The sequence below is a fragment of the Narcine bancroftii genome, chromosome 13 (assembly GCF_036971445.1).
Source record: "Narcine bancroftii isolate sNarBan1 chromosome 13, sNarBan1.hap1, whole genome shotgun sequence".
Lineage (NCBI taxonomy): Eukaryota > Metazoa > Chordata > Chondrichthyes > Torpediniformes > Narcinidae > Narcine > Narcine bancroftii.
Genome location: NC_091481.1, coordinates 59970935 through 59994033, shown reverse-complemented (window position 1 = coordinate 59994033; position 23099 = coordinate 59970935). Strand labels below are relative to the sequence as shown.

Here is a 23099-nt window from a genome sequence, read left to right as displayed (position 1 = left end):
TGTGGTGGAAAGTGTGCTGACCGGCTGCATTATGGCCCAGTCTGGGGACATCAATACCCCTGAGCGTAAAGCTTTGCAAAAGGTAGTGGGCGCAGCCCAGGTCATCACAGGCAAAACCCTCCTCAACATCGATAACATCTACAGGGAACACTGCTATTAGAGAGCAGCAGCGATCATCATGGATTCACAAAATCCAGCACAGGCTCCGTTCTCGCTGATGCTATCAGGAAGGAGGTATGGGTACCACAAGACTCGTACCATGAGGTTCAGGAACAGCTGCTCCCCCTCCACCATTAGACTCCTCAGCAACAAACTCAATCAGGGGCTCTTCCTTTACACTAGTGATTTTTATTCTCTCTCTCTCTATATATATATAGAAGAAGAAAAAAGAAGATATAGCACAGTGTGTTTACATTTCTTCATTTGTTATGCATGTACATTTTTTCATCATACCGATAAGTAGTAATTCTGCCTCGCCCGCAGGAAAAAGAATCGCAGGGTTGTTTGTGATGTCATGTATGTTCTCTGCCAATAAATCTGAAAGATCTGCCTGTGGGGCTGTGGCCCTCTCCCTGCCCCTCTCCCCACCCTTTTGTCTGGGCACCTGCCTACATTTTGCTCATACCTGGAATGATCTAGTCTGCCCCACCAATGGGAACAAATTACTATTTTATCTGTGCCTTTCTTAATTTCAAATGTCTCTATAAGATCACCTCACATTCCTCTAAATTCCAGCGAATACAGTCCCAGACGATGCGATCTCTCTTCATAGACCAAGCCCGATATCTGCAGACTTTCATGTTTTACTCTTGTTAAGTGGGTGGTGACAGTTTTATTCCATCAACTCGGCCCACTGGCTGTTTTTGTTGAGGACTCGTAGGCAGGCTGTGCTCAGGTAGAGGCAGAGTAATGAAGTGACAACCTGCCCTTTATTTGCTCTAATTGGTTTGATCATGCGATATAATTTTATTACCGAGCTCCCTGCTCCCTGACCAGCTGTCTGTTGAGTGTAGTTGTCGAGGTGGCGGAGAGGATCTGAGCTTTGTCCGCCAGCCTCTGCAGGCACCCTCTCTGCCGGTGAGCCCTGTCCAAATGGGATCCCCTTCATTCCCACTCACTTTGCTTGTGTAGGGCAACTGCTCGGAACCTAAAGATTTGTGGAGCAGCATGGATATTTCCAACAGGATCATGGAGTCATTTGACCACCCTTCCTCATCCTGGAGATGGGAATGCCAAAATTTTCCCACGAGCATTTCGGTGGCAGCAATAAATTGCCTCCTTATGATCTTGTATTAATTGTATTTCTCTGAGAAACCACTTTATTACTTTTTTTGTACAGACTGCACTATTGACTTTGTCATCATGTTTTATGTGCTGCTAAATTTTGTTTCTCAGAGAGCCACTGAGAGGTTACATGCTATCTAATATATTATGTGTGCTAAACCTTTCAACTTCGATAGCAAGAACGTGCATTAAGAGAACACACTTAACGAGGGGGAAGAGCTCCATAAATCCTTGTGTTTCTGTTGGTGTCTCTACCTTCTTTTTGGAGAAGGATTGGGTAGTTCAGGCCCTTGAATTTGTTCCAGTCTTCAATGAGATCATTGCTGATCAGTAACTAAATTTGTCCACACCTCCTTCCCCTTCCTTACTCAATCTAAAACTCAGCAATGCCAGATCTTGAAAGTCTCAAATGATTTGGAACATTACTTCCCTTTTGCTTGCTTTGCCGAACTTTACACCCCCATGCATCTTTGCCTTTGCTATATATGTTCTCACTGACAAAAGGCAAAGGAGGAAAAACCCAACACCCAACCCCAACCAACCAATTTTCCCCTGCAACCGCTGCAATCGTGTCTGCCTGTCCCGCATCGGACTTGTCAGCCACAAACGAGCCTGCAGCTGACGTGGACTTTTTACCCCCTCCATAAATCTTCGTCCGCGAAGCCAAGCCAAAGATAAAGGACACTCTTTGACCTGCTGAGATTTTCCGGCATTTTGTGTTTTTTTTTACAACATCCCCTTTATATCTGAATTTTCTCTGCAGAGGAGATTATTTTGTTGCTTCTATCACACTGAAACCCTGAATTCTTCACAATGATCACAGCAATCTCCACAATAATTTTGCAGGGAAGGCAAAATAGACGTTGGAAAACCCATCCTTATAATCTACCTTTTAAAATCCTGGTATAAGTCTGTGGTGTTCCTGTGGTGACACACCTCTAGCCTACTGCAGGGGGCGATCTCTGTACCTGCAGGAAGATCACTGGAGGACAGACTGCACCTGGCCAGCTGTCAATCAGCCTACCTGAATAGACCCAACTCCACCTGAACGGCTGTCAATCAACCGTCCAGGATATAACCCTGAGATGGCCCCTCCTGAACCAGTCACTGAGGAGTCACCAGTCCAGCTACCACTGTAACAGAGACTTTTAACTGAATAAAGCCTGTTGTACAGTCTTTCTTAAGTTTTGTGTCTGCTTCCTGCTGCAGCAGTGCGTCACAGTTCCCCCTTCAAAACTAAAACCTTTGGTATCTGGCACCTACGGGGATTGGAAGATGCTGGATGAGTGAATTTTCCAGTTGCCCGAGATTGAGTGTTGTGTGATTGGTGAACTAATGGCGAGGTATGCCAATTTAAAATTTTTGTATTTTTAGCCTATTTATTTTCCACAATCTTTACACCGGTCGCTTGAATTCAGCTTAGCAGGGGTTTTAATGTAATTAAAAGTGCTGGAGATATTCAACAGATCACGCAGCATCTATAGGAAGTAAAGGGTCACCAATGTTTCGGGCCTGAGCCCTTTGTCAAGATATGAGCAAAGAACAGGCAGAGCCTGAATAAAAAGGGGCAGGAGGAGAAGCACAGGCCAAAGGGCAAGGAGTCATAGGTGGAAATGGGTGATAGGGCAGAGGAGAAAAATCTGAGAAGTGAGAGGGGGAGAGGTTAGCTTTGAATGGTGAAGGAAGAGGGCGGGGAGCTAGAGGAAAGGAGACAGAATGATAAAGAGAGAGAGAGAGAGAGAGACATGGGGAGGGGCATAACAGAAACTGGAGAAGTCGATGCCATTGGTTGGAATATTAGGTGTTGTCCCTCCAATTTGCAAGATAGCTCAGTTTGGCTACGAAGAGGCCACGGAAGTACGTGTCGGTGTGAAAGTAAAATGGTCCTGTGCTCCTCCCCCGTCCCTCCCCCCCCCTCCTCTCTTGCTCCCCCTCCGCCTTTTTATTCAGACGCTTGCCTGCTTTTTGCACACACCTTGACGAAGGGCTCGGGCCCGAAATGTTGGTCATCCTTTGCTTCCTATAGATGCTGCGTGACCTGCTGAGTTTCTCCGCCAGTTTTCTGTCCTGCGCTACGATCACAGCGTCCGCAGACTTTCACGTTGAATGTAATTATGGTGATGCATTGGTTGAAACGAAACCTGGTTTTCCAGATGACCAAAATAGCAAAATTTGAAGCAGGAGTTGAAGTAGAACATGTGATCCCTGGAGATGAGGATCGTGGGTAATATTCTAGATCAACTCTAATTTTTGGCCCTGTTCCCAAATTCCTCGATTAAATATGCTCTGTATAACAGAGGCACTTCTTCCTCTCTTAGATATCTTCAGTCCCCTTGAGATGAAGTCTAATATGCCATCAGGCGTTCTGGTTTCTTTTTGCAACTGCGTCTACGCCATGTGCCTGAGTCTCTCACTGTCAACCTTTCTGTCCAGCTATTACAGGTCACCAGCTACCAAGGACAGCCACTCAATTGTCCCTTTAGTTGTTTGTTACCTGAGATATTGGTGTGTCGTCATGCGTTGTTTAACGTCCGCTGATATGTTCTGTGAAATAGGAGGTTATGCGATTTGGATGTTGTGAGAACACCATATTTTATACTTGGCAAAGCTATATAGGGTGCAGAGGAGAGCTACCAGGATGAAGCTTGGATTAGAAAATTAACTTTATGAGGCAAGGTTAGAAGAGTTCGGGCTTTTCTCTTTGAAGCGAAGCTGACTTAATTGAGGTCCACAAGATTGTGAGAGGCATAGATACGGTGGACAGCCAGCGCCTTTTCCCCTAGAGCAGGAATAGCAAAAACCAGAGTACAAAGTGAAAGGAGGAAGGTTTAGGAGAGACACCAGATAATTTTTATTTAACACAGAGAGTTGTGGGTACCTGGAATGCCTTGCCAGGGGTGGTGTTGGAGGCTGCAATTTTAAGGGCATCTAAAGAAAAGTATAGGGTTATGAGGTAGGAAAAGTTTAGTATTTTATGAGTTTCTCCAGCTTTGTGTTAAGAGAGACTGGGCGCAGACTGGGAGATGGCTTTGTGTTAAGAGAGACTGGGCGCAGACTGGGAGATGGCTTTGTGTTAAGAGAGACTGGGCGCAGACTGGGAGATGGCTTTGTGTTAAGAGAGACTGGGCGCAGACTGGGAGATGGCTTTGTGTTAAGAGAGACTGGGCGCAGACTGGGAGATGGCTTTGTGTTAAGAGAGACTGGGCGCAGACTGGGAGATGGCTTTGTGTTAAGAGAGACTGGGCGCAGACTGGGAGATGGCTTTGTGTTAAGAGAGACTGGGCGCAGACTGGGAGATGGCTTTGTGTTAAGAGAGACTGGGCGCAGACTGGGAGATGGCTTTGTGTTAAGAGAGACTGGGCGCAGACTGGGAGATGGCTTTGTGTTAAGAGAGACTGGGCGCAGACTGGGAGATGGCTTTGTGTTAAGAGAGACTGGGCGCAGACTGGGAGATGGCTTTGTGTTAAGAGAGACTGGGCGCAGACTGGGAGATGGCTTTGTGTTAAGAGAGACTGGGCGCAGACTGGGAGATGGCTTTGTGTTAAGAGAGACTGGGCGCAGACTGGGAGATGGCTTTGTGTTAAGAGAGACTGGGCGCAGACCGGCAGATGGCTTTGCTGAGCATCCTTGTTCCAGTGACAGAGGCCTCCCAGTAGCCAACCATTTCAGTTCTGTGTCACAATTCGACGGTCACATGTCTGTCCATGACCCACCCAGACCACCTGATTTTCTGCCTGGGTGCTCTCCAACCAGATGGCATTAACATTTTCCGGTTTCTGCTAACCTGTTCTCTTCCCCCTCCCCCTTTTCAGTTATCCTCCTTCCCTTCACCCAGCTACCCCTCCTCCCACTGCTTGCTACTGTCCCTCCCTCCCTTCCTGCCTTTGTGACCCACACCTCCCCCCCCCCCTCATTCTTCTGTTCGGCCGACACTTTTCCATACCCTGATGAAGGGCTCAAGCCCGAAATGTCGGTTATTCATTTTTTGCCTTTGCTCTATAAAGTTTCTCCAACTTTGTGTTTTCACTCCACCCCTCCCTATAGCCAGATCCCAGCCCATACAACCCACCCGATCTCAGCCCCTGCACCCCTTCCCGTCCCCTTAGCAGCCTTCCACCCCTGCAACCCCCCCCCCCCACTATTTCTGTAACCGCTCCTCCCAGTCACCTCTCCCCTTCCCTATCTCTGTAACTCTCCCCAGGTTCTGAAGCCCAGGTGACCTTCCTTATTCTGACTTTAGTCATTATGCCTTTAATCCAAAACTTTGGAATTCTCATTCTCACCCCAGGCACTCTCTCTTCGGTAACCCTGTCTCCAAATAACCTGCTGCTTAATTCTCTCTTGAGAAGGACCCTGGAGCTTTTCTATTTTGGAGTTGCTAAATATCTCCAAATTGTCTTGTTTATTGTGATCCAATTTCAGCAAAAGTGATTGTTTGTAAATAGACGCCTTTCATTTAATGAGACCAAAGGCTGTGACAGCAGGAACGTCAACAGGAAATACAAGCACACCCAGGAGTATTTAATGGCAATATAGATTTTTGGTTGGACTTCATGCTAGGTTGCAAGGAAGGCTAGTTGCACTTATGAATCTAATGTTTTACTGCAGCATGCACACTGCTGCTTTAGGAAAACTGGAACAATCTCAACATAATGCTTTCTTTGAATGACCTTCTTAACAGAACCTCTCCAGCAGACCGACCGAGCTGCCAGTTCAAGTTAATTTGTCATCGGATTGTACAAGTACAATCCGACGAAGCAGCGTTCTCTGAACCTCGTTGCAAAAACACACATACACACATAGAGACAAGGATACATATGCAGTCCGAATATACATACATAAAAATAAATAAATATTCCAATTTCAGATGTATTATATGACATCACATATATATGTATTGTTAGGTCTGCTTTGTTCATGAATGAGTGAGACAAACACCAGGCTGAGTCGAAATCAGGGTTCTTTGTTCTTTATTACCGGATTGTAACACTTGCGACTAACAAAGTTAGTCGGAGAATGCATTCTGCCGTTATCAGCAAAATGGTGATTTTTTATACCCTTGGATATGTGCTTAGAACATCATCATATCATTACTTGTCCAATGACTAAAACTGTTGCTATCCTTTCCCTGCTAGCTTCCTGCCTCTCAATCCATCAATGTCTCTCTTATCTTGTAAGTACAAGGATGCATTCACATCTTGTTACAGCCCTGCACATTCCCATCTCATGATGTTTTACCTAACAGGAGTACAAGGACACCTCCCCTTCTTGTTACTGCCCTGTACAGGGTAACTCCCTACACATTCCCATCTCATGATGTTTTACCTTACAGTATTCAGGTAAACGAATGAAATGCAAATAAACTGACTGTGCAATGCTGCGAGGTCAGAGCGTGTGGTGGGTGCTGTGAATCCTTGATGATTCTGATGGCAGAGTTCCCCGTAGATGATCTCGATGATGAGTTTTGCCGGTGATGTCTTGGGCTGTGTCCATTTCCTTTTGCAAGGCCTTGCACTCAGGAATATTGGTGCTTCCCTTCTAGACCGCGATGCAGCCCCGTTCAGCACATCAGTAGAAATTTGTCACGGTGTCTGATGTCATACGAAACCTCCGCAAATTCTCACAGAAGTAGAGGTGCCGATGTGCTTTCTTCACATGCCATCGGTGTAGATAGGTCCAGGAAAGATCTTCTGAGATAGTGACTGTAAGGAACAAATTGGCTCACCCTCTCCACCTCTGATTTCTCTCCCCCACCCCCCCCCCACCAATGATCACTGGATCGTACACCTCCGGATTTTCCTTCCTGAAGTCAATAATTATCTCCTTGACATTGAGCGCGTGGTTGTTGTTGGCGCACTGTTCAGCTAAGTTTTAAATCTCCCTCCTATATGCTGACTCATCGCCCCCCCCACCCTCAACCTTCTACGCTCAGTCTACTCAATCTTTCTCCGTATTCTAGATCAATCCAGGCAACATTTTAGTAAATCTTCTCTGCACCCTCTCGACCTTATCGATATCCTTCCTATAATTTGGGGACCAGAACTGCACACAGTATTCTTGGGGTTGAATCGGGCGTAGAAGGCGTTGAGTTGGTTTGATAGTGAAGCTTTGCCGTCTCCCACTGCCCCGGAGCCGGTTATGTAGCAGGTTATGTCGTTAAGGCCTTGCCAGAGATGTCGGGTATTCTTTGTTCTTTGTTTCCGTTTTTGTCCGGAAAGTCCAATTTACTCACGACTGTGGTACCGTCAGTGAATTTGTAAGTGGTGCTGTGGTCCTACCAAGCCAAACGGTCATAGGTGTATAGAACAGGGGGCTTAGAATGCAGCCCTCTGGTGCTCCAGTACTGATGGAGATTGAGGAGGAGATGTTCTTGCCAATCCTCACTAATCATGGTACGGAGGTGAGGAAATCCAATTGCACAGTGGGGTGTTAACTCCCGGGTCTAGGCGCTGATCAGTTTTGAGGGGATGATGGTGTTAAATGCTGGACTGTAGGTGTCCCAGGGCTTTGAGAAGAGCCACTGAGATTATATCTGCCATAGACCTGTTGCTACGGTAGGCAAATTGGAACAGATCCATGTCGCCGCTCAGACAGGAGCCGATCTGCTTCAACAACTGCTTTCAAAACACTTCATTACTGTTGAGTGCCACTGATTGATAGTTATTTAGGCAGGTTTACTGCACTTCTATGATTGACGCCTGTTTGAAACAGGTGGGTAACTCGCCCTGCCGGACTGAGATGTTCAAGATATCCATGAATGCAATGGCCGGTTGGTCAGCTCAGGTTTTTAATATTCGGTCGGGTACTCTGTCCAGATCGCATGCCTTCTTCAGATGCACTCTCCTGAAGGCAGCCCACATGTCTCGAACACGGACTGGAGAGGATTATCAGGGGACATGGGACTGCACAGTGGTAGTTCTTCCTTGTTCTTATATAACCACATAACAATTACAGTACATAAGCAGGCTATCTCGGCCCCTCTAGTCTGCACTGATTTAAGTGATCTCCTCTAGTCCCACCCACCCGCTCCCTGTCCATAACCTTCCAACCCCCTCACATCCATGCACTTATCCAACCTTCTCTTAAATGACAAAATTGACCCTGCTACAACCACCCCTTCCGGAAGGTCATTCCACTCAGCCACCTCTCTCTGAGTGAAGAAGCTTCCTCTCATGTTACTTCTAAACTTTTGCCCCCTAACCCTTAAAATGACCCCTCGTTCCAATCTCCCCTACCCTCAAGGGGAAGAGCTTATGCACATCTATTCTGTCTATCCCCTCATAATTTTAAATACCTCTATCAAATCCCCCCCCCCCCCCTCAACCATCTACGCTTCAATGAATAAAGACTCAGTCTACTCAATCTTTCTCCGTATTCTAGATACTCCAATCCAGGCAACATTTTAGTAAATCTTCTCTGCACCCTCTCGACCTTATCGATATCCTTCCTATAATTTGGGGACCAGAACTGCACACAGTATTCTTGTGGTTGAATCGGGCGTAGAAGGCGTTGAGTTTGTTTGATAGTGAAGCTTTGCCGTCTCCCACTGCCCCGGAGCCGGTTATGTAGCAGGTTATGTCGTTAAGGCCTTGCCAGAGATGTCGGGTATTCTTTGTTCTTTGTTTCCGTTTTTGTCCAGAAAGTCCAATTTACCCAGGAGATGGTTTTCTGTATATATTGCTAAATAAGCAAGTTTCTCAGAGGGTATTCTTTGTGTAGTCTTACACCACCAATCTTCATTCTTCGGAGTGAGGTGCTAACCAGGGCCGCCACCCCTCAGTCTCCATAGATGGTGCTTGACTTGCTGAGTTTATTTTGAGTCAAAGTTGAGTCTCTTCCCTGACGATAGCAGATGTAACAGAGCACATCATATGTCCTACACTACAGGGCCGATGTGCTTCGTTCAAGGCACACTACAGAAAACGATGACTTTCTTGCTCCGAGGAGAGGATTGTGCCCTACCCTCTCACTGTGTTAGAATAGTTTATGGAAGGGCTGGAATTTCAGTGGCATATTTTCACCACCCTGGAATCAACAAGCATCTGATGAGGGTATAGATATTAAAGCGGGTACACGTTGAAATGCACTTAGGGAGAAATGGCCTCTGAGTGGCTTTACCGATTAGCAAAACGGTATCTGACTAACATGACTGGCGTAGCAGTTAGCTCAACACCTTTACATCGCCAGCGATTGGGTCTGAGGTTCGAATCCCACGTTGTCTACAAGGAGTTTGTACGCTCTCTCCGTGTCTGTGTGGGTTTTCCCCGGGAGCTCCGGTTTCCTCCCACTGTTCAAAATATACCTGAGGTTGTAGATTATTGGGGTGTAAATTGGGTGGCACGGACTCGTGGGCCGAAATGGCCTGTTACCGTGCTGTACGTCTAAATTAAAAAATATATAAATTTAAATTGTTCTAAATTTAAAAACACCTTGCTGGCTTCCTCTCACACTCCCCAAGGGTGAGCTTGATCTGTATCTGAGTTTCGACAGTTCTAGGCCAATGTGAGAACTCGCACAAACATGTCGGAGAAACTCAGCAGGTCACGCAGTGTCCATAGGAAACAAACGATAACCAACGTTTTGGACTGGGGCCCCTTCATCGGCTTATGAACAAAAACAAAGGTTGGGGGGGTGAGAGGAGGGTAGGTGGGAAGAAGGGGCGGGGAAGGAGCATAGGCTACAGGTGGGAAGGTTGAAGAGAAAAAAAAAACCGGTGAGGTGAAAGGGGAAGAGGATATCTCTCTGATAGGAGAGGGAAGGGGGGTGGGGAGCCAGAGGGATAGGGAAAGAGGGGAGATGCGGGGGGAAGGGGGGGTTAACGGAAACGGAAGGTCGATGTTAATGCCATCTGGTTGGAGATTTATGGTACAGGTACGCAATCCTTTATCCGGACATCTAAAATCCGGAAAGCTCCAAAATCCGGCAAGTGGGAGAGAGACAGCAGCGCGAGTCAAGCAAGCGAGGTGGGGGGGGGGGGGGGGGGGGGTGGAGAGATGGTAGCTCGACTGGAAAGGGGTGGGGGTGGATATGGCAGCACAATTCAGGTGGGTTTAAATCTTGCTTTCTGAAATCTGTAAAAATCTAAAATTCGGAACACACGGTCCCTCAGGGATTCCGGATAAAGGATTGTGTACTTGTATTGTTCCTCCAAATTGCAGCGGGAAGTTGTAGATCTTAAAGTGTAGATGATACATTGTGAGAGGTGTTGCAATGGACTGTGAGAGTCCAGGAGGTGGGTAAATTATCTGGGGAAATGAGTTGAGAGCTAATATTCTGTGTAAGATTTCCAAAATGCTGCATTGCAATATCTTGCCACCTTTTCTTTCACCATTCAACTGCCCCTGAGACATTTAATGATGACTCTCCTTTGTTTCTCAATAAGGTGTTTACATAAGTAGAATGTGTAAAATATTCCAAGGAATGGAGTGCTTGTATTTAGCCAGAGCTCCTGAAACAGCAGGGCTGCCACTGATGCGGACCCGGTATAAGCAGAGACACTGCACTCTTCTGCAGGGTTCTACCACCCAGTCCTACCATCAACTACTCTGTAATGGCCCGTTAAAGGAGCCAACAGGGTTTTATTTAAAATACTGTGGGCCCAAGATGGCAGCACCTGTGCTGGCAGCAACCCTTGAGGGGTTGTGGACTCCAGGGAAGCAGAGGACTGGCGCAGGCCATCAGAACACGAGGGATCACACCCCCACCCCCACCCTGTTTGAGAAGGAGAAACGGAGGCAATGACCCGACAGGATGGTGACCATGGCGGGTGGAGGGCACTTGGGCGGCGGGGCTGTTGGCGGCTCGAGGTGGTGTGGGCTGCTGGTGACTTGCGGTCAAAGGACTCGTGCACCAGGCTGCGGCAAGCTTGAGAGTGTCTTGTGGGGTTCTGGGTATCGGAACTGGAATATGAGAGGGTGCCAAAGGTGAGAGGTGGTCCCAAGGAGCCTCAAGTGCTGAAGGCTCCCTGATCGTGTCGGAGGTTTAGATCTGGAGCTTGGGTTGTTGATGGTTTGGACTGAAGGGCTGAAGGCAAATCCATGGATGGTCAGTAACTCTGAAGGGACTCTCTTTTCTTCTCTTTCTCTGACCCTAAGGGGTGCCAGGCAATTTCTGCTGATGGTGTATCTTTGCCTGGTTTATGGCAGACTAAATGCAATTTCGTTTACAATATATGCTCGTGTAATAGTCAATCCTATGTAAAAGTTGAACCCCTCCTATTTTTGGCCCTGACCGACCGCCCGCCCTTCCAAATTCCCGACCGTGGATCCTCCCCTCAGCCGCTTGCCCACCTGAGATCTTGATGCCTGGTCGGTCCCAGCCATCCAAACTCCCAAAGCCTCGAATGACGCAGGTATGTACCACGGTCTAAAGAAAACATAGACACCCCCCAAATTTTACCTGAAAATTTGGTCCCCAAAACTCGACTATTACGAGTATATCCAACAATATTATATCTGTTTTATTACACGTCATTAAAATAATCTTGAATTAAAGCACTGGCTGACCATGGCAAAAGCAAATCGTGCTATTTCTTAGCGTTGCTGGTGGGATCTTCCCGTGTACAAAGCAGCTGTCGTTAACGGGCCACATTGTAACAGAGTGCCACTTTGGAGTAATTTGCTCCATGGCGAGTGCCTTAAAATGCTTTCAAGAACAGCTATATAAATCAAGCTGTCACTGTTGAAAGCTGTTCTGATAGTCTGCCTGACTGCTGGTGGGGATCTGGGTGGGTAGTTGGCAAGGTTAAAGATGCCAGGCCATCTGCAGGACAGGGTAGGAGGTAGCGGAATGAAACCCAAGTGTATAGATGAGCGCCATATTAAACAGCCGGTCAGAACAGCATTTCTAATTAAGTGAATTCATGCATTCTGATTGCATTTTATAGGAACAAGCCCTGAACAGGATCCACATCAAATTAAATCCCTTTTTAGCAAGGATGTGAAATACATTAAAATCCCCATTATCTAGAATTCAAGCAGGCGGCAAAAAAAAGGCTAAAATAAATAGGTAAGAAATATGAAAGTTAAAAATCTCCACCCCCAGCAATTAGTTCACCAATCTCAAGCAACTGGCAAATGTACTTATTTGGCAATCCCCATAGGTGCCGGATAACTGGGTTTGGTGGGTGGGTGGGGAGGCACAGGGTGGAGGGGATTTACTGTAATATGAGTCTTGAACTAAATGAACTAGATTTCTCCGGCTTGAGCTCTCCTGTGCATTACCTTTGCACTCAGCCCTCGTGGTGGGCACTGTGCACTAACCTTCCCATGCCGTAGACCGGACCCTCTCTTGTGCTGTAGACCAGACTCTCTCTCATGCTGTACACAGGGTCCCTCTTACTGTGCTGTTCACCGGACCCTCTGCTGTGCTCTACACAGGACTCTCTTTTGCCTGTACACAAGATCCTCCTGTGTGAAATACCCTGAACCCTCCCCTGCTATGTACATAGAACCCTCCTCTGATGTGTATCCTTCTTGGTTCGATTCTAGTGTTATAACTACACTGGGTGAACTTGGCTCCAGGTGCAGTTCATTCTGGGACACTCGTCTGCAGTGCTCAAACTGGGATGTGATCTGGCCCTCTCGCTTTTGTTGTGCTGTCAGACATTTCATGATTATGACATGGAGTGAATTGACTTGGCTTCTGTGAAAGTTGAGGTCTCCAAATTAAAACTGAGTGGTTATTTGTTTGTCACTTCTGGCTGAAGATGGTTCTTATGCTTCTGTAGAAGCACACAGTAAATGATGAAGGAACTCAGCTGGTCTCGCAGCATCTACAGGAGGTAGAGATATATATATATATATATATCACTGACGTTTCAGGCCTGAGCCCTTCTTCAAGGAATAAGAACAGGAAGACGTCAAAATAAATACTACACCTCTTCACACCCTGTTCCCCTGTAATGATTCTATTCCTGTCTCTCAATTTCTCCATCGCATCTGCTATTGGGATGAGGTCTTTTAAGTCAGATTATCAGAGATAATAGAATAATACCTAGTGTCGCTGAAAATGTTCTCCCAGAATCACAGTGCGGCTTTCGCGCAAACAAAGGAACTACTGACATGGTCTTTGCCCTCAGACAGCTCCAAGAAAAGTGCAGAGAACAAAACAAAGGACTCTACATCACCTTTGTTGACCTCACCAAAGCCTTCGACACCGTGAGTAGGAAAGGGCTTTGGCAAATACTAGAGTGCCTCGGATGCCCCCCAAAATTCATCAACATGGTTATCCAACTGCCCTAAAACCAACGAGGTCGGGTCAGATGCAGCAATGAGCTCTCTGAACCCTTCTCCATTAACAATGGCGTGAAGCAAGGCTGTGTTCTCGCACCAACCCTCTTTTCAATCTTCTTCAGCATGATGCTGAAACAAGCCATGAAAGACCTCAACAATGAAGATGCTGTTTACATCCGGTACCGCACGGATGGCAGTCTCTTCAATCTGAGGCGCCTGCAAGCTCACACCAAGACACAATAGCAACTCGTCCGTGAACTACTTTTTGCAGACGAAGCCGCTTTAGTTGCCCATTCCGAGCCAGCTCTTCAGTGCTTGACGTCCTGTTTTGCGGAAACTGCCAAAATGTTTGGCCTGGAAGTCAGCCTGAAGAAAACTGAGGTCCTCCATCAGCCAGCTCCCCACCATGACGACCATCCCCCCCACATCTCCATCGAGCACACAAAACTCAAAACGGTCAACCAGTTTACCTATCTCGGCTGCACCATTTCATCGGATGCAAGGATCGACAACGAGATAGACAACAGACTTGCCAAGGCAAATAGCGCCTTTGGAAGACTATACAAAACAATCTGGAAAAACAACTAACTGAAAAACCTCACAAAGATTAGCGTATACAGAGCCGTTGTCTTACCCACACTCCTGTTCAGCTCCGAATCATGGGTCCTCTACCGGCATCACCTACGGCTCCTAGAACACTTCCACCAGCGTTGTCTCTGTTCCATCCTCAACATTCATTGGAGCGATTTCATCACCAACATCGAAGTACTCGAGATGGCAGAGGCCGACAGCATCGAATCCACGCTGCTGAAGATCCAACTGCGCTGGGTAGGTCACGTCTCCAGAATGGAGGACCATCGCCTTCCCAAGATCGTGTTATATGGCGAGCTCTCCACTGGCCACCGAGACAAAGATGCACCAAAGAAGAGGTACAAGGACTGCTTAAAGAAATCTCTTGGTGCCTGCCACATTGACCACCGCCAGTGGGCTGATATCACCTCAAACCATGCATCTTGGCGCCTCACAGTTCGGCGGGCAGCAACCTCCTTTGAAGAAGACCGCAGAGCCCACCTCACTGACAAAAGACAAAGGAGGAAAAACCCAACACCCAACCCCAACCAACCAATTTTCCCTTGCAACCACTGCAACCGTGTCTGCCTGTCCCGCATCGGACTTGTCAGCCACAAACGACCCTTCAGCTGATGTGGACATTACCCCTCCATAAATCTTCGTCCGCGAAGCCAAGCCAAAGAAAGATCAGAGATGTCCCACTTCTTCAAACAATTTGACTTAAATCTTTATTCACATGCTTTCCTGTTTTTTTGCTCATACCTTGAAGAAGGGGTCAGGCCCGAAGCGTCGGTAATGTATCCTTCCCTCCGATGGACGCTGCAAGACTGGCTGAGTTCCTCCAGTATTTCTGTGTGTTTTTACTACAATCACAGCATCTGCAGACTTTTGCGTTTCACTCTTGCGCTTTAAGCTTGTCTCACATGCTGTGGACAACAAATATTTTCAGAAGGTTTGCTTCCTGAAAATAAATTGTGGATTATGATGGACAACTTCAAGCTGAACACAAAGATAATTTCAGATTTTCTGTATCACGTAGAAAGTTGGAGAAACAGTAAATGAACTTCTATTGAATTGAGCACGTTTAATCGCATCGTGATGTTGACACATTGCGTTTGTTCAACTGACCTAAAAATGTTTTGCCGCTGATTTTCATTTGTACTCAGCATCTGATGCCTCTCGAGCCAGTGTCTAACAACAGTCGGCTAGCATTGATAGATTTCAGTTGTCCTGATACTGCTTTTCCATGGTCACAATGTCCTGGTGAAACCTTTCGCCATGTTTGTCACTGACGGGACCAAGATCAGCTGGGAAGAAGTCCAAGTGCGAATGCAGAAAATTAATTTTCAACGACATGATGCGCTTCGTGGTTTTGTCTACTTGAAGTAGATTTAAAATATGACAAGAATTCACAAAGATGGGCAGATGGGCTATATCTTTGTTTTTAAAAAAGGCGAGATGGGAAAGTTTTAAGGTGATTTCTGTGATCAGCAGCCCAAAATGCTTAAAATATACTCGGAGGAAGCAAAATCTTTGTTGTCCATTGTTATTGGTAGTTCAGGAGACTCTGAGCACATTGTGTCCAAAAGTGGTGCCTCGACTGGTGCAAGACAGTCAGTCTGGTTTTCTTTCTCTGTTTGGACATACTGATTATTGCCAGGCTGTTGCTGAGGGTACTTACAAATGAGAGTGACTCCATCACAGTGCTGAAGGAATGTCATCAGACTGAGACATTAAACCCCCTCATTCATGATCCCACACTGCTATTCTGATGTTGAGAAGGGGGGCAAACTGCACTGTTGACCTGGCTCATGCTGAAGCCATAAAGAACAGATTCTCTGGTCACTGTAGGAGCTGGGTGCTTGCAAACTGGTTGGCAGGTTTTCCATACACACAGTAAAATCCCCGGTATCTGGCACCTAAGGGGATCGCAGATGCCAGAAATGCAAATTTTCTGGTTGACTGAGACTCACTAACTAATGCACCTATATTAAAGATACACGGTTTAAAAGATAAACGACTGTACAAAATGTAAAGTTATTTCAAGAAAAAGTCAATCTTGTCATCTTTTATTATGTAAAGTTCACTTCAATTAAGTAATTCCCAAAATTTTAATTTAAAATCAAACCCCAGTCGCTGGCGCTGTAACAGCGTTGCGCTAACTGCCACTCTAACCGTGTCACCATCATAATTAACTCCCCCTCCCCCAAGTTTATGGATACAGCTTTACTAATATACAATAATAAAGACTCTCACTGGGCAGGGATAGGGAGCCACTTTGGGAGAGTCGCCCCAGCGGCCAGCTCTTCATCCTGGGCGCCGCCATTTTATTCAAACACAAATTTATTGAAACTTTATTCAAACAGCACGACCGGGGCGCTCCGCTAGTTCCCATCTTCAGCGAAGGGTCGTGTGTTGCTTTGGTGAGCATTTACTTTTACAATTTTAAACTTTTATTTAAAAGTTTATTTATTCGCATCCATTTTAAAAACAGATTATTTATTTATTTCCTCGACTATTTTACCAGTTGTTTGAGTTTCCAGTTGATTAAATGCCCGATAAGTGGGGATTTTAGTGGGACCTTGTGGTTGGTGAAGCCGCTGTACAAATGCCAGTGAGAAACACTACGGATGGTGCAGACAAAAACAAATTGCTGGAGGAACTCGGCATCCATGGGTAGAAATGGTCAATCAACGTTTCGGATGAAGACCGAGATAAAAAGGTGAAGTTACACATGTAAAGGGGGAAAGAAAACTTCTGCAGGTGCACCATGGAGAGCATTCTGGCTGGCTTCATAACTGCTTGGTATGGAGATGCCAATGCACAGGGCAAGAATAAACTCCAGAGGCTTGTTAACCTTCAACTTCACAGGCACCAGACCACTCCATCGAGAACATCTACATGAGGCAGTATCTTAAGAGAGCAGCCTCTATCCTCAAAGACTCTCACCACCCAGGCCACACCCTCTTCACTCTGCTACCATATAGGAACCTAGAGACGAGCCTTCAGCGGCACAAGGACAGCTTCTTCCCCGCTGCCATCAGATTCCTGAATAATGAATGAACCACAGACACGGCCTGACTTTTCATCCACTATTATTTTTGTCATTTTTTATAATGTTGTGAGATGGTTACAATATGGATGCTTGCAAAACACCGAATTTCATGACTCGTTCATGTCAATAAGTTCTGATTCTGAGAGGTAACGAGAAATGGAACAGAAGGATTCTCCCTCCACCTCCCCCACCTGTCCTCTACCCCATTACTTCTGTGCCCCTCCTCCAGTTTCTTTCCACCCTTTATAAATATAAATTTCACCTTTTAAAAAAAAAAAATCCATCTTGGTAAAATTTCTTGATTAGCCAGTTCATCAAAGGTTGTGGGGATAAGGCCGGGCAGTGCGGCTGAGGTGGAGGGGAAGGATCAGCTCACGACTAAATGGCGGGGCAGTCTCGATAGGCTGAATAGCCTATTTTTGCTCGTATGACTTATGGTTTGAACCTGAAAGACTGACCATTTCTCTCCACGGTTGATGCTTTCCCTGCTGTGATCCTCCAGTGATTCTTTGACTGAAATAAATGCAAGTCTTTCTGTCTTCTTTTACCTGAGGCCTGTCCGCTCTAATTTCAGTGGCTATTAGATTGTCTATTAATGCACCTAGATTTAGTTGGAATCTTGTGTTGTTTTCTGCATTCCATCTCATTAAGATTCAAGTGAAATCACATCACAATTTACAATTTACAATTATTCTATGATGAAAAGAGATTTGTAATTAATAACCTGTGGTTTTATTCCAGTCATGGACTGAGTTTAGTACTGGCATTAACCAAACCTATGCATACATTGCTTATTATGTCGAGAAGAGTTGGTTTGAAGGCCATCCTACATTTTATATTTACCGTATATTTTGGCGTATAAGTCAAGTCTTGAAACCCTCAAAAATTGGGGGGAGGGGGGGTCCGACTTATACACCAGAAACACTTCTGAGACCTTAAATTAAACCTTAAAAAACACATGACTTAGATTTGGTGTCTAAGACGTCCAGAAACACCTCTCTACTGCCGGCGCCACCGCCCCCCAACGCCTCCCCACCACTGGGTGCTGCCAATACCCACTCAGACATTCTACAATTGTAGAACCCGAGGTTCCCGCTCCTCTCTGGGACCCTGAGCTCTCCACTCCTGCCCAGTAGACCAAGGTTCCCGCTCCTGTCGGGACCCTGAGGTTGCCGCTCCTACCCTGTAGGCCAAGATTCTCACTCCTGCCGGGAGCTTGAGTTTGCTGCTCTGCCCCGATGGGCTAAGGTCCCTGCTCCTGCCTGGGAGCCGACATGTAGCTGTGGTTCCTGCACCGAGCCACTTAGGCAGCGAGGTGATTTCTTCAATGGGATGGCACCGCACCCGATGTCGCTGACTCCGACTACAGCCGATGCTGAAGACTTGGACCCAGCTCCATTTGGCATCTTCCCGGCCAGAAACAAAGGTTTCTTTTATTCTTTTTTTTTAAACTTACTTGCTTAATTTACATATTTGTTATTTGGCGATTGGGGTGTTGTAACAAAGTTTGGGTTGTTGCTCCATCAAGTTACTTGCGGAAAATTGGGAGGGGGGGGGCAACTTGTATGCCTGATTATATGATAAAACTATTAAAATGAGGCTGAAAATGGGGACTCGATGTATCTGCCGGTCGACTCATATGCCGAAATATATGGTAAATGAAAGCAGTCACAATAACACAGGCTCTAATCTGTCTTGGCAATTTTGGCCTGGAAGCAAAGACGAAAACATTGATTAAAAGAGTGATTGAATGCTGTAACGTGATTAAAAATGGAATTGTTTGTAAAGAATAAAACGGGCAGTTTAAATGCAGGTCGATCAATTCTGAAACAGGTGCATGGGGAGTTTCAGGTTACAATCCCATTCTCTCCACAAGGAATTGTGTCCGATTCCCCAACGCTGCTGTGGCTGTGAATGCCTACCTGGGGTCAATACAATGGACATGTGAACCTTGGTGGGATGATGTGTGCCAGAGGGCGCAGAGCCAGATCTGCTCAGGAAGTGGGAATTGACTTGCTGCTGACTGAAGCTTCGTTGTTCCTTGGTGTCCACTTAACTCGTGACTTATCGTGGACACACACCATCTCCTCACTTGTCAGGGAGGCTCAAAATTCACTGCACTTCCTGGGAAGACTGAAGCGGGCAAGGCTACTGGCTACTATCATCTTCAGGAGCTCTATCGAGGGCGTCCTGGCCAGCTGCATCACAGCGCGGTACAGTTGTAGAGAAATGGATCAGAGGCCAATCTACAGGACCATAAGAGTGGCAGAGAGGATCACTGGAGTCTCCCTCCCTACATTGATGTGATCTACCAGGATCCACCCTGTGCATGGCATCTTTCAGCTGCTCCTGTTGAAAAAGAGATACAGGAGAGAGCCAGCACCAGGAGGATGGGGAACAGCTTCTTCCCACAGGCAGTGAGAACGCTGAACGACCAAAGGAACTGCTCACACTGACCACCCGAGACTCTCATATACATGAAAAAATATTAATTTGAATATATGAATACTTGTCCTAAATGTGGTATTGTTTGTCTGTATGTTTTGCACCGAGGGCTGTTTCCTCAGGTTGTACTTGTACAATCAGTTGACAATAAACGTGACTTGATGTGTTAACTGGCTTGTCCATTTTGCAGTCCCTCACTGTTGACTTACTGCACGTGCATGCATGTTCCTCACACCTTGGAGTGCTGGGACCATTTGCCACACACCTGCATCATCTCCGGTGAGATTGACAGGTTCATTGCTCTTGTTGGCCTTCCTGGTTGAGTGAGCACACAGCTATGCACTGAGAATCTTGTAACTGGTGCATTGTTCTGCCTTTGGTTGCGAGGGGAGGGATTCGAAGCAAAACGCTCCAGGGCTTATGAGATGTAATTAGATCAGTTTTGCTCATTTAGCTTTCCAACATGTGTTCTCCGGCACTGCACAAGATCAGATTGATGCTGGAGTTTTCCCCTCAATGGCCAACTATAATTCCATCAAACCATTGAACACTACAACACAGAAACAGGCCAAACTAGTTTTCTGCCTCTTCCCACTGACCTCCACTTAGACCATATCCCTCCATACACCTTCTGCCGATGTACCTGCCCAAATTTTTCTTAAATGTCAACATTCCTCTTCAGTTGTGAGATCAAGTCACATTCTCACCACTACCCCCCCCCCCCTTTTATTTTCCCTTGAGTTTATTTATAACACTTACTTATGGCCCTGGTCTCGTCTCCCCACAAGTGGGATTCCTTTGTGTCAACCTCATCAAACCATTGTCTCCCCTTTTCTGTTTTTTTAGATCTTAAGCACGTTCAATATTTCCTGTTCCCTCTTTACAGAAACCTCTCCACACTTTTGCAATATATTATTGAGGACATTGTGTTGAAGATCCAAGCAGTTCTGTACAAGTTTAATTCAACTCTCCTGCAATTCAAATTTGTTCCTGTCATGGTAAATAGAGGCCCTTTATTATTTTTGCATCTTTTAAAAAAGATTTAAGCCCTGTTTTTAAAGATTTGAACCCCTTTGGTTAAGAGTTAAGCCCATCGAACTGTCTGACCTTCCAAGTTTCTCCCGCATTGTGCTTTTAGGTGTCTGTAGGCTTTTGATTTTCCTCCCATTGCTGTTTAGATTTCTATTTTCTCAGCAGCCCCAGACCTCTGGTTCCAGGTGCCTTCTTGCTGATGAACTAAATGCCCAGGGACTCAGTTTTCAATGGCCAATTAGCCCGCGTGGATTTCAAGTGCTCAAAACCAGCTCTCCGAGGGATCCCATATTTCCTTTCTTTCGATCCAGCCAGAACCACCGAACTTGGCCAGAAATGGAAATGAAACCAGGGGCCTATTGGTCTGCCTGACCCGCGTGACGTCCCAGATACAAGGCTGCAAGAAACAGCAGGAGCAGGAGTTGGCAGTAGGTAGGCCTTGTTGAACCATTAAGCAAAATAAGCACATGCTTAGGGCATATATCGCAGAGATTTTTTTTTTCCCAGTGCTGGATTTAGCTTGGTGCAGCTGAACTAGGGCCCCACAAAAGGGGGGACCTCAAAGTAAATGAAAAAAAAACATACATATACAACAAGAATATTAATAATAAAAAAAATTCTATTAATATTATTATGGTATTGATATTCATTAGAATTACTTTCAAAAATTGACCACCAATATCAATTTCTGTAGAAAGAATCGTTTTCAATTAAGTTTTACATTTGTATTTTTCCCTTGTTTTTATTTAAAAAAGTGTTTAAAATTTGCATTTTTTCCTAGTTATAAGTAAATAATTTGCTTCTGCTAGTTACCGTTAAATAAATAAAATTAAAATACAGGCTATATTTAATATCATTGCGGGGTCCGGCCTGGAAGAAAACAGAATTTTTAATCTATTATTTCACATTCAGCATTTAGTGAGGCTTAATTCTCGGCAGTCAGACAATGGAAGGGTTGAGGGGGAACCATTGTCTGGGCATCAGTTAGCCTTAACCCAGCCCCGTCAGTATGGTCCCTCGAGGAGGGATACTGGTGGCAAATATTTTTGGTGTGAGAGCTGTAATATGAAGCCAGGGTGCAGTGTGAGGGCAGTCACTAAAGGGAGCTCCGCTGCCAATCTGGTCAAAGTCCCACTGCGGTGCTAGAGAGGGGGAGCGACATCATTCCCATGCATCAGTGTGAATTTCCTGATCAGTTGATCGACACCAGCAGAAGTAAATGTTCAATTGCTTTGCACTGAAGAAAGCAGGGAATTTTGTGATTTGAATTTCTGGGCCACGTTGCTTTGATGGATATTCTTTATTTCGTTGGCTCACGCAAAGCCCTTAAGCGATGTCCAGGTGTCATTTCATTTGCACAGTGCAACGAGGCAGTCGACTGATGGCTGTTGCCCCAAATTTGCAGGTTATCCCTCCCACTGAGTGGTGACTATCCCTAGATCGAAAACAACGCCAGATAATAGAGAGAGCCAGCTTTGGATTGTTCACATGAATATATGTGTGAGCACGTGAGGTTGTTTGCAGCTGAAAAGTGTTGGAATTGACCTTTATAAAGCTGAGATTCCTCAGTCTATTTCCCCCCCCCCACCTCTCTTTTGAGATTCAATGTTCCTTTATTGTCATGTAATAAAAAAAGGTGCAGTATTACACGGAATTTGCTCTCATAAGGCAGACAGATCCGCCATCAGCAGAAATTGCCCGAAGCGTCTCTTACAGTCAGAGAAAGAAAGACAGCAGAGAGTCCCCTTGGAGTCACCGATTGTCAGTGGATTCCCCTCCAGCACTGCCGCAGTCCCCCGCAGCCACACAGAGTCCAGTCCAAACCGTCAGCAGAGCAAGTTCAGACACGATCAGGAAAACCTTTGGCACTTTCTCACATCCCAGTTTCAGTACCTACAGAGGTGTGGTCGAAATTGTGCTGACCGGCTGCATCACAGTCTGGTGTAGGAACACCAAACCCCTGAGTAAAGCCCTCCAATAGATAGTGGACACAGCCCAGGATATCACAGGCAAAGCCCTCTCCATCATTGAGAACGTCAACTGGGTATGCTGCCGTCGGAGAGCAGCAGCAATCAACAAAGACCCACATCACCCAGCACACGCTCTGTTCTCGCTGCTGCCGTCAGGAAAGAGGTATCGGTGCCACAAGACTCGCACCCACCAGGTTCAGGAACAGCTGCTCCCCCTCCACCATCAGACTCCTCAACGACAAACTCAATCAGGGACTCGTTGAAGGACTCTTACTTGTGCACTTTATTGATTTTCTTTATGTTCTCTCTGTATTGCACAGTCAGTTTATTTAAAATCGTTATCTGTTTACAGTTCTCTATTTGTTGACATGTATACTCTGTGTACAGTGTATTTTGTTGCACTACCAGTAAGTGGTAATTCTGCCTGGCCTGCAAGAAAAAAAGAATCTCAGGGTTGTATGTAATGTCATGTATATACTCTGACAATAAATCTGAATCTGGTACCCCTTC

The 23099-nt window shown here is 46.0% G+C and overlaps 1 protein-coding gene across 4 annotated transcripts in view; it reads left to right on the top strand.

Moving 5' to 3' along the window:
* LOC138748645 (glutamate receptor ionotropic, NMDA 2B-like) overlaps positions 1-23099 on the top strand; it is a 177336-nt gene that overhangs the window by 27759 nt on the left and 126478 nt on the right. For 2 of the 4 annotated variants that reach the window (XM_069909182.1, XM_069909185.1), the window contains exons 1-2: positions 16453-16510; positions 20931-21051. The exons of the other annotated variants lie outside the window; for them this stretch is intronic. The gene's annotated coding sequence lies outside the window, so the exon portion shown is untranslated. Of the gene's footprint in view, positions 1-16452; positions 16511-20930; positions 21052-23099 lie in introns of those variants that run through there. 4 annotated transcript variants of the gene reach the window in all.